Here is a 14,816-nt window from a genome sequence, read left to right as displayed (position 1 = left end):
AGGGTTAAGAAAAAAAAAAAGAAAAAAAAAGAGGGTTAAAAGAACTGGGGGGGGTACCTCAATCTGTCTCATGGAACAATGAGGAAACAGGCTGAGAGAGAAGTTGACTTGTTAGACCAAGGGGGAGGGGAAAGAGAAAAGGAAGGAGAAAGAGAAAGGGAAGGGGGAAGGGAAAAGGGAAGGGGGAAGGGAAAAGGGAAGGGAGAAAGGAAAAGGAAGGGGAGGAGGAAAGAGAATGGCAAAGGAAAGGAGAAAAGGAAAGGGAAGGAGAATGGGAAAGACAAGGAGAAGGGGAGAGGAGAGGAGAAGAGGAGAGGGAAGGAGAAGGAGATTAAATAAGTCTAGTAAGTGTCTGATGGGAATCTGAACCCAGGTTTTCAGGCTTTGGAGCCTGTGCTCTTTCCACTAGAGGTTTCCATTCAATTTCTCATGCTCCTGTAGATTTCCTTGCATTTTCAGGCATGTCAATCTAACTGACCCAATAAGGCAGGGAGCTCTTAGAAGGCAGGAACCCCTGCCTTTTCTTATCTAACAAAAAGATGAGTATCTTTCTTTTTACAAAGCATTTTGGCTCCAAAACACTCCCAATCAACCTAGCTTTCATTTCCTCCCTGGAAAGCCACAACCCAAACAGGTAAGGGACTCAGATATGATCTCCATTTTCTAAGCGGGGAAACCGAGAACGGGTGAAGTGACTTGTCCACAGTCAATCCCAATTGGGAAGCATCACAGTAGAGACTAGAACTCAGGTCTCCTGACCCAGGCCCAGAGGATCGGGGCTAATAAAAGGTGTAGACACAGGATAGGCAGGTGCTTCATAGTATTTAATTAACACAATTGAACAGAACAAAGGCGGCCTGGGGTTGTAGACAGAACACTGGCCAGAAGTTCAGGAGAGCTGGGTTCTAGGGGGACCCTGGACAAGCTGCCTCATTTCTCTTGAGTCCAGGTTTTCTCAACAGGAAAACAAAAGGGCAAAAGAGAGTGAAGCTCACCCCTCTCCCTTCTAAAGGTAGGTCCTCATCCTAAATCAGTCCCCAAAGCCAGAGACCCCATCATGGCAAGGGACAGCTGAAAGGACCTCAGAGAGTCCAAGAAGGGGGGAGCCGGAGCGGAGGAACAGCAGCCAGGCCCCGGTGCTGGTGTTCCAAAGTGGGCAGTATAATGTGTCACCTCCCTGGCCATGCTTCTCCCTGCAGGGACCACCAGGAGCTACAACAGCTGTTGCTTCTGAACCCATAATAAACAAGTCAAAGGACAGGCTGTGACTTCGCTGCTTAAGCAGGAGAAAACAAACCTGTCACCACTCCTCCCCTCCCCCACCCCACTCCCTAGTATATCTCTACCAACACACACCTAGTGGCAACAGAGGCAGGAGAAAGGAAGGGGAAGGGGAAGAGGGAGGAAAGGGGAAAGGGAAGGAGAAAAGGAAGGAAAAGGGGAAAGAGAAGGAGAAGGGGAAAGGGAAAGGGAAGGAAAAGGGGAAAGGGAAGAAGGGGAAAGGGAAGGAAAAGGGGAAGCGGGAGGGAAGGGCAAAAGGAAGGGGGAGGGGAAAGAGAAAAGGAAGCAAAAAGAAAAAGGGAAGGGGGAAGAGAAAAGTAAGGGGAAGAGGAAATAGAATGGGAAAGGGAAGGAAAATGGGAAAAGAAAGGAAGGAGAAGGGGAGAGGGAAGGAGAAGGGGAAGAGGAAGGAGAAAGAGAAGGAGAAGGGAGAGGAGGAGCGAAGGGGTAAGGGAAGGAGAAAAGGAAGAGGAAGGGCAAAAGGAAAGAGGAAACACCACCTTAGGATGAAGTGAAGAGAGCTCAGAATTCATATAGTCTAGCTTTCCCACAACCGCCCATTTTATAGATGAGCAAATTGAGGTCCAGAGAGGTTTTAGTGACTTTTTCATTATCACACAGGTAGTAAAATGGCAGAGCCAGGATGAGAACCCAGGACTTTTGACTCCAAAGTCAATGTATGTTCATTATTATTTCTTATGATTCCCCAGCTGGATTTGAGCTCTTTAAGGCAAGGATGGCATCTCTTACTGTTTCTATTTGGCCCCTATAGTGCCTAGGACAGTGCTGGGCACATAGCAGTAGGGCTTGATAAGTATTTGTTCATTGACAAACACCAAAGTAGAGGATATACCTCTCAGACCTGGAGGAGCCCACATGACCCCTTCTCTTTCAGGGCTCCTTTCCTCCATACTTCACAAGATAGCCCATTCCCCAACATAGAATGAGGGATCACAGCCAGTAGAATCATATGTCTAGAGCTGGAAGAGCCTTCAGAGGCCACCTAGACTAACTGACTATTTTACAGAATGGGAAACTGAGACCCAGGAAAGTTAAGACACTTGTTGAAAGGTCACACATAGAGTAGGCAGGATTTGAACACAGGTCCAATGTTCTTTCCATTGTGTCACAATGCTTCCCTCTCTTCTTGGATGCACTCAGGGTCCCAGGACTGCCAAACATTCATAAGCATTTCCTCCTCAGTCACAGAGTAATAGTTGGAAGGGGTCTTAGAGATAGTAAAGTCCAACCTATCCCCCATTTTACAGATGAAGAAACTGAGAAGTGGGGTGATCTCCTCAGTCACCTTAACCTCGGATGTTTGGACTTGGCCTCCAGTGCTGCTATCACTATATAGAAGGACATGGGTTTAAACCCCAGCTCTGCCACATATTATCTGTGTGACCCGGGGGCAAATCATTCATCTTTTTAGGACCTCACCTTCTCCTTGTAAAATGAGGGGGCTGGACCAGATGACCTCTAAACTCGCTTCCAGTTCTAAACCAAACGAATGCCTCTACAATCCTAAGCATCAGGAAGCCAAGGGTCTTGGGCCTCCCCTGATCATAGCAGCTGGAGCCTGAAGTAACCCTCATCCTGAATATCTCCAAACTTCCGTTCTCTTAGGGTGTTTTTGTACATGTAATGTCTCAGCTTCTTGCCCTCTCCAGCCCACTTTATCCCCTCCCTCATTCCACTCCCATCATCCATACTGTGCCAATCCACCAGTAAGAGCAGCTAGGCGGCACAGTAGACAGAATGGTCTGGAGTCAGGAAGGCTTGAGTTTAAATCCAGCCTCAGACACTTACTAGCTTTGTGACCCTGAGAAAGTCACTTAGCCCTGTTTTCTCTTTCCTCATCTGTAAGATGAGCTGCAGAAGGAAATGGCAAACCACTCCAGTATCCCTACCAAGAAAACCCCAAATGGGGCCATAAAGAGACAGACATGACTGAAATGACTGGACAGCAACAAAGTATAGTGGAGGGAGAGCTAGATTCAGAGTCAGAGAACCTAGGTTCTAATCCTGATTCTGCCACTAACTCCCTGTGTGACCTCGTACAAATCACTTCCTATCTCAGGCCTGTCTCCTCACTGGTAAAATGAGGGAGCTGCCTTAGATGATTTCTAAGCTCCCTCCAAGCTGCGAATCCTATGTTCCCTCCTCCTTATTCTGACCAGGCTTAGATCCCACTGAGGAAAACTATCAGAAACCTTTCCTGCCTGGCATATGGTAAGCACTTAATAAATTCTCTATCCACCCATCTATCTATCTTCTACCTAACTATATCATCTCTCTATTTATTTATCTTCTAGCTAGCTAGCTATTTATTGATCTTCTATTTGCCTTCAACCTGTATTTTCTCTGTATCTATATTCTACCTAGCTATTTATTTATCATCAATCTTCTATCTACCTATATTCTCTCTATTTATCTTCCATCTAGCTATTTATCTTCTATCTGCCTATCTATCTCCTAGCTAGCTAGCTATTGTTTCTATTCTAGCTATCTCTGACATTAGCCATCCTCAGAGAGAAGACTTCAAAAGTTTTCTCGCAGTCCCAAAGTTAAACATGACCAACTGCCACCTAAGCAAGCCAGCCTAACCGAAACAGCAAGGGAGAGAAACCGAAGGTGTCATCCACCAGATGAATCAAGCCAACACCACCGCCTCAATCACCGCCTCCCCTCAGATGCCAATGGACACCACCCAGGACCCTGTCCCAAGAATGTTGGAAACAGCGATGCACTCTAGACCATTGGCCCTGCTTCCAACCTGGCCCTCACAGCCATGGATGAGGAGAGCAATCACTGTACACACGGGGTCTTCTTCTGATACCAATGAACCCAAGAGCCCTGGGACTGGTAACAGGTTCTACTTCCAGCCCAGCCTTCACAACCATGAGATGGAGAAGCAATTCTCATGCAGATGCAGCCAGCCTGGCAACTGCTGTAGCACACAGCTACTGAAAACCCAGAAGAGAAACCTCTCCCCTCCAAAGCCCTTGCTACTGTCAGATGGTCCTACATCAGAAACTGATATGATTTCAGCAGTGGAAATGATAGTAAAGAAGAGGCATGACCATCTGCTTTGCCCCTGTATCTGAGGACCGTGGGACCTTTCCATCTGACTTGCCACTAAGACTCTATATGTCTTCTACTCTGTTAGAATGTGAGTTCCATGAGAGTAGGGTCTGTCTTACTTTTCTTTTGTGCATCCGTAGGGCTTAGCCCAAGGCTTACTAAGCACATTTTCATTCATTTCTGTGGCTAAGATAAATCTTCACTTTCTTCATCTACAGTTATTTGCCACTAAGAAGACTGGCCTATTCCATCAAAAAGGGGAGAGGCCTAGGTTGGCCTAAAGGCGGGGAGGGACCACTGGGGGGCCTGAACATACCCTACCCTGAAGGAGCCTAAAGAAGGAGACTAGGAATGTGAAATACTGCATATTCTGTCACCGCTCCATGACCCTTTGGCCTTCCTTTGCTGCTCTGGGGCCCACAGACCTTCCAGGCCCAACTCAGCCACACTCTAACAGGAAGATGGATCAACCAATTTGTGCCTAGTATGGCACTGAATGTGATGGCGGATATAAGACAACCTGAAAGGCATTCCCTACCTACAGGAGTTTACAATCTGATCAGAAGAGAAAAGATCCACAAACACAAGTATATGTTTGAGATCTACACGTGTATACATGTACAACACACACACACACTCACGCTTACTCACATATACTTAAACTCACATTCACTCACACACTCATACTCACGCACACATTCACACTCACATTCACTCACACACACTCATGCTCAAATCCACATTCCCAGTATATTGACCATAAGGTGATTTAGTTTAAAATCTGGGGTGGTAGGTAGTACAGGATTATCTCTAAGCCTTGGGAGTTCTCTAGAAATTATGCTAACTGCAGATCCAGTTAATCCTGGTATCCTATACTCAACTCTCCTCTTAAAATTTTTTTTAAATTATTTTCATTGATACATTTAATATGATTGTACACACATAGCCTATATCAGATTGTTTGCCCTCTTGGGGAGGAAGGGAGGGTGGGAGAGAGAAAAAAATTTGGAACTCAAAATCTTATAAAAGTGAATGTAGAAAACTATCTTTACATGTAATTGGAAAAAATAAAATACTATTAAGTGGGAAAAATAAAAATAAAAAAAGAAGGAAAACATTTTTTTCATTTTTGAATATACTCTTCCCTCCTCCCCTCCTTATCCCTTGTATCAAATAATTTTTAAAATAAAAAGGAGAATAAAAGCTGTTCATCAAAACCACCAAGGGATTTCCCCATCTTGGTTCTCATTTTTATCACTTGTCAAGTGAGAAGGGTTGGCTCCTGCTGGGTGTAAATCTTATAATGGACCTGGGTTCTACTGGCTTTGCCAGTAAATCCCCATGTGACCCTTTGAGGGTTGGGGGAGTGTTCCCCACGTGGAAAATGAGGGAGCTGAACTACATGTCTGCTGAAGTCTCTTACCACTCTGAAGTTGAGGAGTTTTAAGATTTTTGTTCCTGTCCCTCCCTCACACCAGTGATTCTCCCGCATGATACAGGTCTGGCCATCGTCAGCCTCAGTCAGCCTTGAAGCTTCCTTTGCAATAAGGCAAGAAGCTGAATCCTCCCTAAATGCCCCTATCGACCCAGCTATCAAATTCATCATAGACTTTCAGGCCTTAGGCCTACAGGAAGGTGTTTTGGATGGGTCTCGAGGCATCAGCTGGAGAGATCAACCTCCTACCTCTAGTTTGGGGCTGAAACCTTAAAACTTGCCTAAATCTGCATTCAGGGGCAGCTAGGTGGCACAGAGGACAGAGTTTGGGGGGGTGCTTTGACTAAGGAGGAGCTGAGTTCAAATCTGGCTTCAGACTAGTACTAGCTGTGTGACCCTGGGCAAGTCCCTTACTGGTTTGTCTCAGTTTCCTCATCTGTTACATAAACTGGAGAAGGAAATGATGAACCACTCCAGTATCTTTGCCAAGAAACCCCAAAAAGGGTCATGAAGAGTGGACCATGACTGATTGACTAAAAGAAATTGTCTGGGGAAGGAGGCAGCTGTAAAAGAAAGATCTCTGGACTGGAAGTCAAGACAGCCTAAGTCCAAATCATGACTTTACCAAATACTACTTGTATGACCTTAGGCGAATCACTTCACCTCTCTGGGCCTCAGTTTCCTCCATTGTAAAATGAGGGGGTTGGACTAGACAGCCGTTGAGGACCCATCCAACTCTAAAGATATGATCCTTTGCAATCATACTGGGCTGTGATATGTTTCCTTCTTAACGTAGTCACACTTTCCCTTAATAGGCCTGAAATGTCTCTCTCAAGACTGGTACCGACTAAGACCGGACTTCATAGAAGAGAGCTTGTAGTTACAGAACCTCTCTGAACCCATCTTGAAAAGAGGTTAATGTTATCTGTGCTACCTATTTCATAGGGTGATTGGGAGAAAGAGGATCAGATGATCTCTTAAGTCCTCCTTCATGATGTAGAGCAAATCATCCCACCTCTCTGCCTCAGTTTCCTCACCTATAAAATGAGACAGTTGGACTAGGTGGCTTCTAAGGTTCCTTCCAGCACAAGAACTCTGGATCTATGATGCATCAATCCTTTCCTGGGAATGTGCTTTCCTGCCCAGGTGGCCCAGCCCATGCCCAAGGGCTCCAAACAGTCTCAGAGGATAGCAAAATTCTAAGGGTATTCATCAGGCAGCCAGAGCCCCAGTCCCAACTTTAACGTCATCTCCACCACGAATCTGCCTAGAGACCACCCAGCCTGAAATCAGGAAGACCTGAGTTCAAATCCAGCTTCAGGTACTTACTAGCTGTGTGACTCTGGGCAAGTCGCTTAACCCCCTTGTGTTTCAGTTTCCCCATCTGTAAAATGGGGATCCCAATAGCACCAACCTCCCAGAGTTGTTGTGAAGATCAAATGACATAATAATTTTTTAAGTGCTTAGACATTGCCTGGCCCATAGGAGCACTATATAAATGTCAGCTATAATGATGATGATGAGGGCAGCTAGGTGGCACAGTGAGTAGAGCACCGGCCCTGGAGCCAGGAGGACCTGAGTTCAAATTCGGCCTCAGACACTTGATACACTTACTAGCTGTGTGACCTTGGACAAGTCACTTAACCCCAATTGCCCTGCCTTCCCCCCTCAAAAAAAAAAAGAAAAAATGATGATGATGACGCTTATGATGAAGTCTTCCATAGTCACCCCATTCAGGATCTTTTAACCCTCTTCAGACATAATGCAACACTTCATTTTGCCATTTTCTGTCTCAGTTTCCCCAACTGTAAAATGAGGTCCCTTCCAGCTCTAAATCTCTGAGGATCACTTATCCTGTATCATTCTGTATTCTAATTTTCTTTATTTGTACTTTTCCCCCACTAGACTACCAGTTCCATGAGGACAAGGCTGCTGTCTGATCTCATTTTTTTATTCCTCACACATACCCCTCAGTGCTAGGGCACAGCAGGTGCCTAATAATAAACATTTGAATTCAATCGAAGCCTATGTGGTTCATCACCAGCACAACCACCCTCTTTCCCAAGGGGGCAGGGAGCCAGACTGGTTTTCAGAGCCAGCACATTCTGGGTAACCCCTGCTGGAGCCACATACTGCCTGCTACTTTGAAAAGGAAGAAACAGGAGTCACTGCAAGACCAGAAGGGAGAGAAAGGGGGAAGGGGGAGACTGGTGGAGGTTCAGGAACTGTTGGGTACATACAGGTGCTAAGAAGTGATAAAACATACAATTACAGTGAGAAACTGAACTAGAAATAGGAACAGCTAGAAGCCAGACACTCAAGAAGTCACCAAGTCTTGGGAGAGTAGAACTTAGAACTTCCTCCTGCCATCTTTCTTCCCACTAAGAAATGGTCTACATGGAGGAGGGATGAGGAGTCTGGGAGCAGATGTTGGGCTCCTCATTTCAGACAGCACCTGGAAGCCTGAATTCATTGTTACCTGCCCCATCTCCTCCCTCCTCACCCTACTGTTCCAAGAATCACTGCACTAGATAAGCAACTTTTCTTCCAAAATTCATTCATCCGACCATTCTTTCAATAAACATTTATTCAGTGCCTACTGTTTACAGAACACTGTGCTAGGCACTGAAGGGGGGAAATTGGAGGAAAAATTCATGTAAGAGATGATTCAACCCTCATTAACTTAATAGTCTAGTAGGGGTATAAGACATAGAACAACCAAACCTTTATTGAGTGCCTATGAACAGAGTTCAGTTCAAGAGTCTGGACCTGTCTCTCTTCCCCTAATCCTCTACCATACAAGGATCCCAGGTACTTCACTACTGAGGAAAGAAAGATCTGGGAACACCAATACCACAGGGGTTTCTTGAGCTCTCTCTCTGTCTCCTTCCCCTTTGCTGCTGACCCCCCAACCCCACCCCAAATCAAAAGAGCATCTGGCACTGACCAAATGTTTGGGTCCTTCAGGAGTGGAGCCAATGGCTTTTTTCTGGTTGTAAGATTCCCAGGCAGCCTGAATGTACTTTGGGCTGCCATCCTTCTGTGCTATGGATGAGGCAACTAGGTCAGAGAAAACATGGTAGATTGACCCACAACCTCAGCAAGCATAGACTAGGGAATTCCCATACCAAGTTGTTAGACTGTTCCTCCTGAACGAATGAATGAGCAAAGCACTTCACAAAGTAGCTGGTTATAGCAGGTATCAGGCTAGCTTCAGACACAAGGCCCAGGTTCAGGATGAAAAACAGCCACTAAGAGAGGCCTGGGGTAGTAGAAAGAGCTGGGAGTCCTGGGTTCTAGGGTAGGCTCTGCAGCTAACTCCCTACGTGAGCAAGGAATTTCTTCACTCTAGGCCTTGCTCTAATTTCTTCTACCATAAAATGAAGGTGTACTGAAGTCTCTTTCAAACTTTGCATGTCTGAATCTCCACCCCGAGTCCTAGCCATTGGATCTTTGCCCCATGGCAGCAGCCTCAAAAGCTGCCAACAGGGGATCTATCGCTCTGAGGTTAGAGACTGAGTAATAACCTCCAGTCTAACCTGGGCAGACAGCAAGCACCCTGGACCAGGCTGCTCTTTTAGTCTCTGTCTCTCCCTTTTCTCCGTTCACTTCTAGACTTACACTCCTGCTGGGGACAGAAAAAGGAACCCCAGAGACTGTCCTCCAAGCCCTCAATGGGTGAAAGGACCCGAAAGAAAGGGTAGGCTGAAACCTCTGTTCAGTCTCCGACCCCAGGAAAATGTTGAGGAGGATCAGGACTTTATCCAGAAACTAGGAGAGACAAGTATTAATTCAGACACCCTAAAGACAAAAGAGGGAGGAGAGTGATTCGGCACCCAAAGATACCGCTGAGGGCAGGGGAAAGAGTGGTTAATCTAGAGACCAAGAAGTGGTTAGGTGTCGCAAGAAAGTGTGAATTGTAAAGAGTGGAAAGGGGGGAAGGGAAGTGAGTGCAGTGGGGAATCTAGGGATCTGCGGAAGGAGTGGGGTCCTGGGACAGAGGCGAGAACCAAAGGGATCGAGTAGGTCCGGGGACTGAGGCTAGGGTCTGAAACTCTGCAGTGCTTGTGCCCCGCCCCCGGGAAAAGGTGCTCAGCGGCCAGGGCGGGCCGGGCGACAGCAGCGGGAACCTGCTCACGCAGCCCCAAGCGGCCCCAGAGCGGCGGAGCGGAAAACTATGGAAAGCCTGGGTCAGAGAAGGAGAGAGGGGTGGGGCGAAGGGGACCCGGGCTGGCCAGAGCCCCTGTCATCGGCCCGCGAGGCAGGAGCAGGAAAGTGGGCGAATCCCGGGCCCCGGGGAAGAAAGGATCCGGAGTCTGAGGCCTTGGCAAGGCAGTAGGGGCGCACTGATTTAGAGGCGGAGCAGTCAAGGCACCGGGAAGCGGTGGCGCTGGGCGGGCAGACGCGCGGGCTACAAGTTATTCGGAGCTTAGCAGAGGAAGGGAGCCCTCCGAGAGAGAGGATCGCGGGTGCATTCTCCAGAGTCCCGGTGTTGGCACTCTTTGGAGACAAGACAGAGCTAGACAGCGAGGCGAGTTCGCATTAGGAAAGAGGGAGAAGACCAGAAAGCTATCTCCGGGGAGAGGGTGCAGCCAGTGGGGGCAACTTCTCCCAGCTTGGACTAGGGGGAGGCGAGGTGCAGAGGCAAGGAGAATGGGGTGGTCCCTCCCTTGCGAGCCTGGCCCCCCGGGTGGGCGGGACGCTGCTCTGGACCCGCCCCCTCTCCGACCATCAGGCGGAGCCTGGCCGGGGCAGGACACAGCCCCCGCACACCTCCCCCAGCCCCCCTTCCGCGCCCCGCCCGCCCCTGCAGCCCCGGCCGGGTCGGGGGCGGGGGGGGGAGGGAGAGGAAGAGAGCTGGGTCACCGTCTTTTCCCGTCTAGTCCCACTAATTCCCAAGTTCACTCCCACGCCTCCCTCCCCTTACACCCCGCAGCTCCCCGGGCCGGGGGAGGCCCCAGCCCGGGCCCCTCCCGCCTGGTTACATAAGGTCCCGGCGCGGCCGCCCCCCCCCCACCCCGCCCTGCCCGAGCCCCGGGGGAAAGGCCGGAGCGCCCACTCCCCGGCCTGCGGGACAGCGCCCGCCCCGCGGGAACAGAGGGGACGAAGCCTGGTCCGGACCGGGCAGGGGGATTCCCCATCTCCTCCTTCTAGCTCTCGCCGGTTCCATCCCGCAGCCCCCGCTCCAGCCACCTGTCTCCGGTACCCAAGGGAAGCAGGAGACGCTCCTGTCCGATGCGGGAGCCAGGAATCGGGCACCGCTTACGCGGACCCCCGGGTCCGGAGTCCGAGGTCCCAGCCCCCCGCCTCCTTCCTCCTCGTCCGGCCCCGCTCACCTCGACCTGAAGGTCAATCGGCCAGAGCGGCTCCGGCAACTTGTTCAAGTTCAGGTGCCCGGGCCGGGAGCTGGCGCGCGCCCCGCCCCGCCCCGCCGGGGCCTCCTCTGAACTCGACGCTGCTGCCCAGGCGGCTCGTCCCGTCCACTGGTCGCCCTGCTGCCGCCGCTGCTGCTGCAGCCGCCGCGGCCGCTGCTGCTGCTGCTACGGCTACGGCGGCGGCTCCTCCTCCTGCTCCGCCGCCGGGTACCTCGCAGCCGCGCCTCCTCCGGGTCCTCTGCAACCGCCCGCTCTTCCTTTCCTCCGCCGCCGCTGCCGCCGCTGTGGCTGTCACCCCGAACCCCGGCGCCCGGGCTCCGGCTGTCACCTTCTAGCCCACTTCCCGCCGCGCCCGGCAGAGGGCAGCACCCGCCCCCTCGGCCTCCTTCGTCCCGCCCCGCCCCGCCCCGCCCCCATGCAGCCTGGGAATCGTAGTCCCTCCTGGCTTTGTAGTCGCTGGACTCTGAAATCTGCCTCCGCAAGGCACTTCGGTAGCTGTAGTCCGTCCTTGCTGAGTACTCGGTGTTTGGCTTCTTGAAGGGCGATGTGCTAAATGCATAGTAGTTCAATAATTACATAACTTTAGAATTGGAAGGGACCTCGGCTAACAATGGACAGTGAATAGCCCAAGGTTATACAGCTGGGAGAAAGTAGAATCAGGTTTGAACCCATGTCTTCCTTCCCAGAGGTAATAACAGCTGGAGCTTTACTGTTACCTCATTTTATTTTCACCACAGTACAAGGTGGGGGGGGGGGGAGGGCGCCAAGTACCGTTATTATTTCAATTTTATAGAGGGGAAATTGAGACAGAGAGGGCAAAAGACTTCCTGAGCGTCACACAGCTAATAAGCTTCTAACAGGATTTGAACTCAAATATTTGTGAGTCTAGGTATACTGTTCTACGCACAGCTCCACCTAGCTGCCTTGACTTTGTAACCGCCCTCAATGGATAGGTTCTTTCTCTTACCTATCACACAAGACCTCACCAGCAGCATGCCCTACTTTAATTCCGGTCTAATCCAGGAAAACTAAGGGATTTGTATCCAGTCTTCCCCTCCTGTACAATTTGCCTCTTTAAGAACCAGGGGCTGATCGGATCTTTGGGGACTCCTGTCTCTATTAATTACACTATCAGAGCCAGAAGTCGTTTGTTCCCACTTGATTTTACCTTTAACTTAGAGGTATGACCTTGGGCAAGTCATGGACCTTTCTGGACCTTGATTTTAAATGAGAATGTCAATAACCTCTAATATCTACATTGTAAGACCTAAGAGGTTAGTTCTACCTGCCTTGCTGGGCTGTTGTGTGTGAGGGTATTACTTTGTGTCAAATGTGTCGTCACCCACTCTCTTCCTTAACTCACCAAAAAAAGGAAAGAAAGAAAAAATCTTAGATGGTTCCCTATTACCTCCAGGACACAATACGAAATCCTCAGGCTGGCCGCAATCTGGATCCCTCATTCCTAGGCTGTTTTATTTCATATTACTTCCCTTCAGGAACTAGACTGCTCTGTTCTCTCTGCACGAAACTCTGTCTCTGTGCCTCTGCAGTACAGGCTCCCCATATGTAACAGGCACTCCCTCCTCCTCTCCACCTCAGAGCATCCCTAGGTTCTTTCAAAGATTGTCCTGTGCCCCGAACTCCTTACTTATCCTCCTCTACCCATTGACACTCTCTCCTTCTTGAAATAACTTTGTATCATTCTTCATATACTTTGTTCTCTTTATGTATTAAATCCCACCCCTATTAGAATGTAAGCTTCCCGGAAGGCAGGGGCCACTTTGGTTTTGTGTAGGCCCTGGCATAGATCCTTGCACTTGATTGTTTAATTGAACGAACTGATAATTATTACCCATGAAGCCTTGGGGAGAGAGAACTTGTAGACTGAGGGCCTTGGCCATGAAATATATGCTCCCCAGCCCCCAAGTTCACTGACTCCAAACCCAGCATTTTTTCTACTTCATACTGTTCAGTCGTTCTCAGTTATGTCTGACTCTTCATGACACCATTTGGGATTTTCTTGGCAGATACCACAGTGGTTTTCCATTTCCTTCTCCAGCTTATTTGACAGATGAGGAAACTGAGGCAAACAGGATTAAGTGATTTGCCCAAGGAAACACAGCTAGTAAGTACCTGAGGCCAGATTTGAATTCAGTAAGATGAGTCTGCATTCAAGCCCAGCAAAAACTCCACTAAAAGTGGTCCTCCTCATCCCTCCTCCCTGGGCTTTAGAATAAGCCAGGACTGGTGCATGCTTCAGTCTTCACAAGAAGTGCATTAAAAAATACCTGTCTGTATAAACAGGTTTGGAGAAGGGAGAAGTCAGCCAAGGGGATATTACATAGCAATGTTTTGCTTTGTGCCAGATTTCTTTGTTTAGTATTTATCAAGTAAACCACCTTCAACAGAGAGGCTAGGAAGGGTTAAGGTCATTCTACCCTGTTCCCAACTCTAATCCAAGTGCATAGACTCTTTGGGTGCTACTTTATTATGGGTGTATGTGGAGTGACCCAAGGTATCAGCTCCTTTAGTGAAGATTCTTCTTGGTCATACAAAACATTTCCCCCTTTCTCACAAAGCTTAAAGGACTTGGAAATGTAAATAAATAAATAGGCATTTCACAGACATTAAAGCAATTAGAATTTGCTTTTCAATGTGGTCTCTCTGGGGCCTAAGGAGTTAACCCTTAACCCAAACTTTCTCAACACTCTGACAATAGGGGAAAAGCCGACATTGCAGTTTACCAGAGTTAGAATCTCTGCACCCAAGTACCAACATTCCTCTATGAATCAATTGTAAAATGACCTTGAGTGGCAAGCTGTGGTGACATATATTAAGGACTGGCACTGATTCCCACAAGTTATTAGCCTTCAAATAAAGTTTAGATGCTTTAATAAAACTGAAAAAAAACAAACAAAAATACCTATCTGTAGGTGCCTATGTGTCTTTGTATCTGGGGCTAGTGAGCTCAAGTAGTTAGTTCAAGGTGCTATAGCAGTGTTCTAGCAAAGAGGAGCGTTATACAGCAGAAAGTGCCCAGGATTGGGAGGCAAGGGTCTGGGTTCAAATCTCAGCTCTGTTCCCTTTGTGGCAAATCACTTCTGTCTATACCAGAGGTTTTTCATTCTCCTAATGAAGGACCTGGACTAGAGCTACCTTCCAACTCTCAGTCCTATGAACCCAGTAACCTTATTTCCTGGATTCTGTCCCTGAGCAGCCAGTTTCTATCCTAAGTATCTTGTCATTGGTTACATGAAGGAATGAGTAGTTAGCTCAACTCAATTCCAGCAATGTTACCCTACTGCAAAGCACTGGACATGGAAGCAAATTTGATTTCAAACCCAGTCTCATTTAGTAACTGTGTGACCTTGGACAAGTCACTTAACTGCTCTGTGCCTCAGTTTCCTTATCTGTAAAAATGGGAATAATCATAGTGCCACCTTCCAGGATTGTTGTTAGTGTTAAATGAGATGTTGCAAACCTTAAAGCAATCTACAAATGTTTCTTTTTTTGTTGTTCAGTTATTTCAGTCATGTCCAACTCTTTGTGACTCTATTTGGGCTTTTCTTGGCAGAGCTACTAAAGTGATTTGCCATTTCCTTCTCCAGACCATTTAACAGATGAGGAAACTGAGGCAAACA

The 14,816-nt window shown here is 48.4% G+C and overlaps 1 protein-coding gene across 2 annotated transcripts in view; it reads right to left on the bottom strand.

Annotated features, from left to right (window-relative positions):
* Positions 1-11,546, bottom strand: part of TFEB (transcription factor EB) — a 79,374-nt gene extending 67,828 nt beyond the window's left edge. Inside the window, exon 1 of one of the 2 annotated variants that reach the window (XM_036768927.1) lies at positions 11,137-11,546. The gene's annotated coding sequence lies outside the window, so the exon portion shown is untranslated. The other variant, XM_036768929.1, reaches the window with a different exon arrangement.
* Positions 11,547-14,816: the final 3,270 nt, after the last annotated feature.

This window comes from Trichosurus vulpecula, chromosome 7 (genome assembly GCF_011100635.1).
Source record: "Trichosurus vulpecula isolate mTriVul1 chromosome 7, mTriVul1.pri, whole genome shotgun sequence".
Taxonomy (NCBI): Eukaryota; Metazoa; Chordata; class Mammalia; order Diprotodontia; family Phalangeridae; genus Trichosurus; species Trichosurus vulpecula.
The sequence above is the reverse complement of the archived record's forward strand: the minus strand, read 5'-3'. Positions and strand labels throughout refer to the sequence as shown.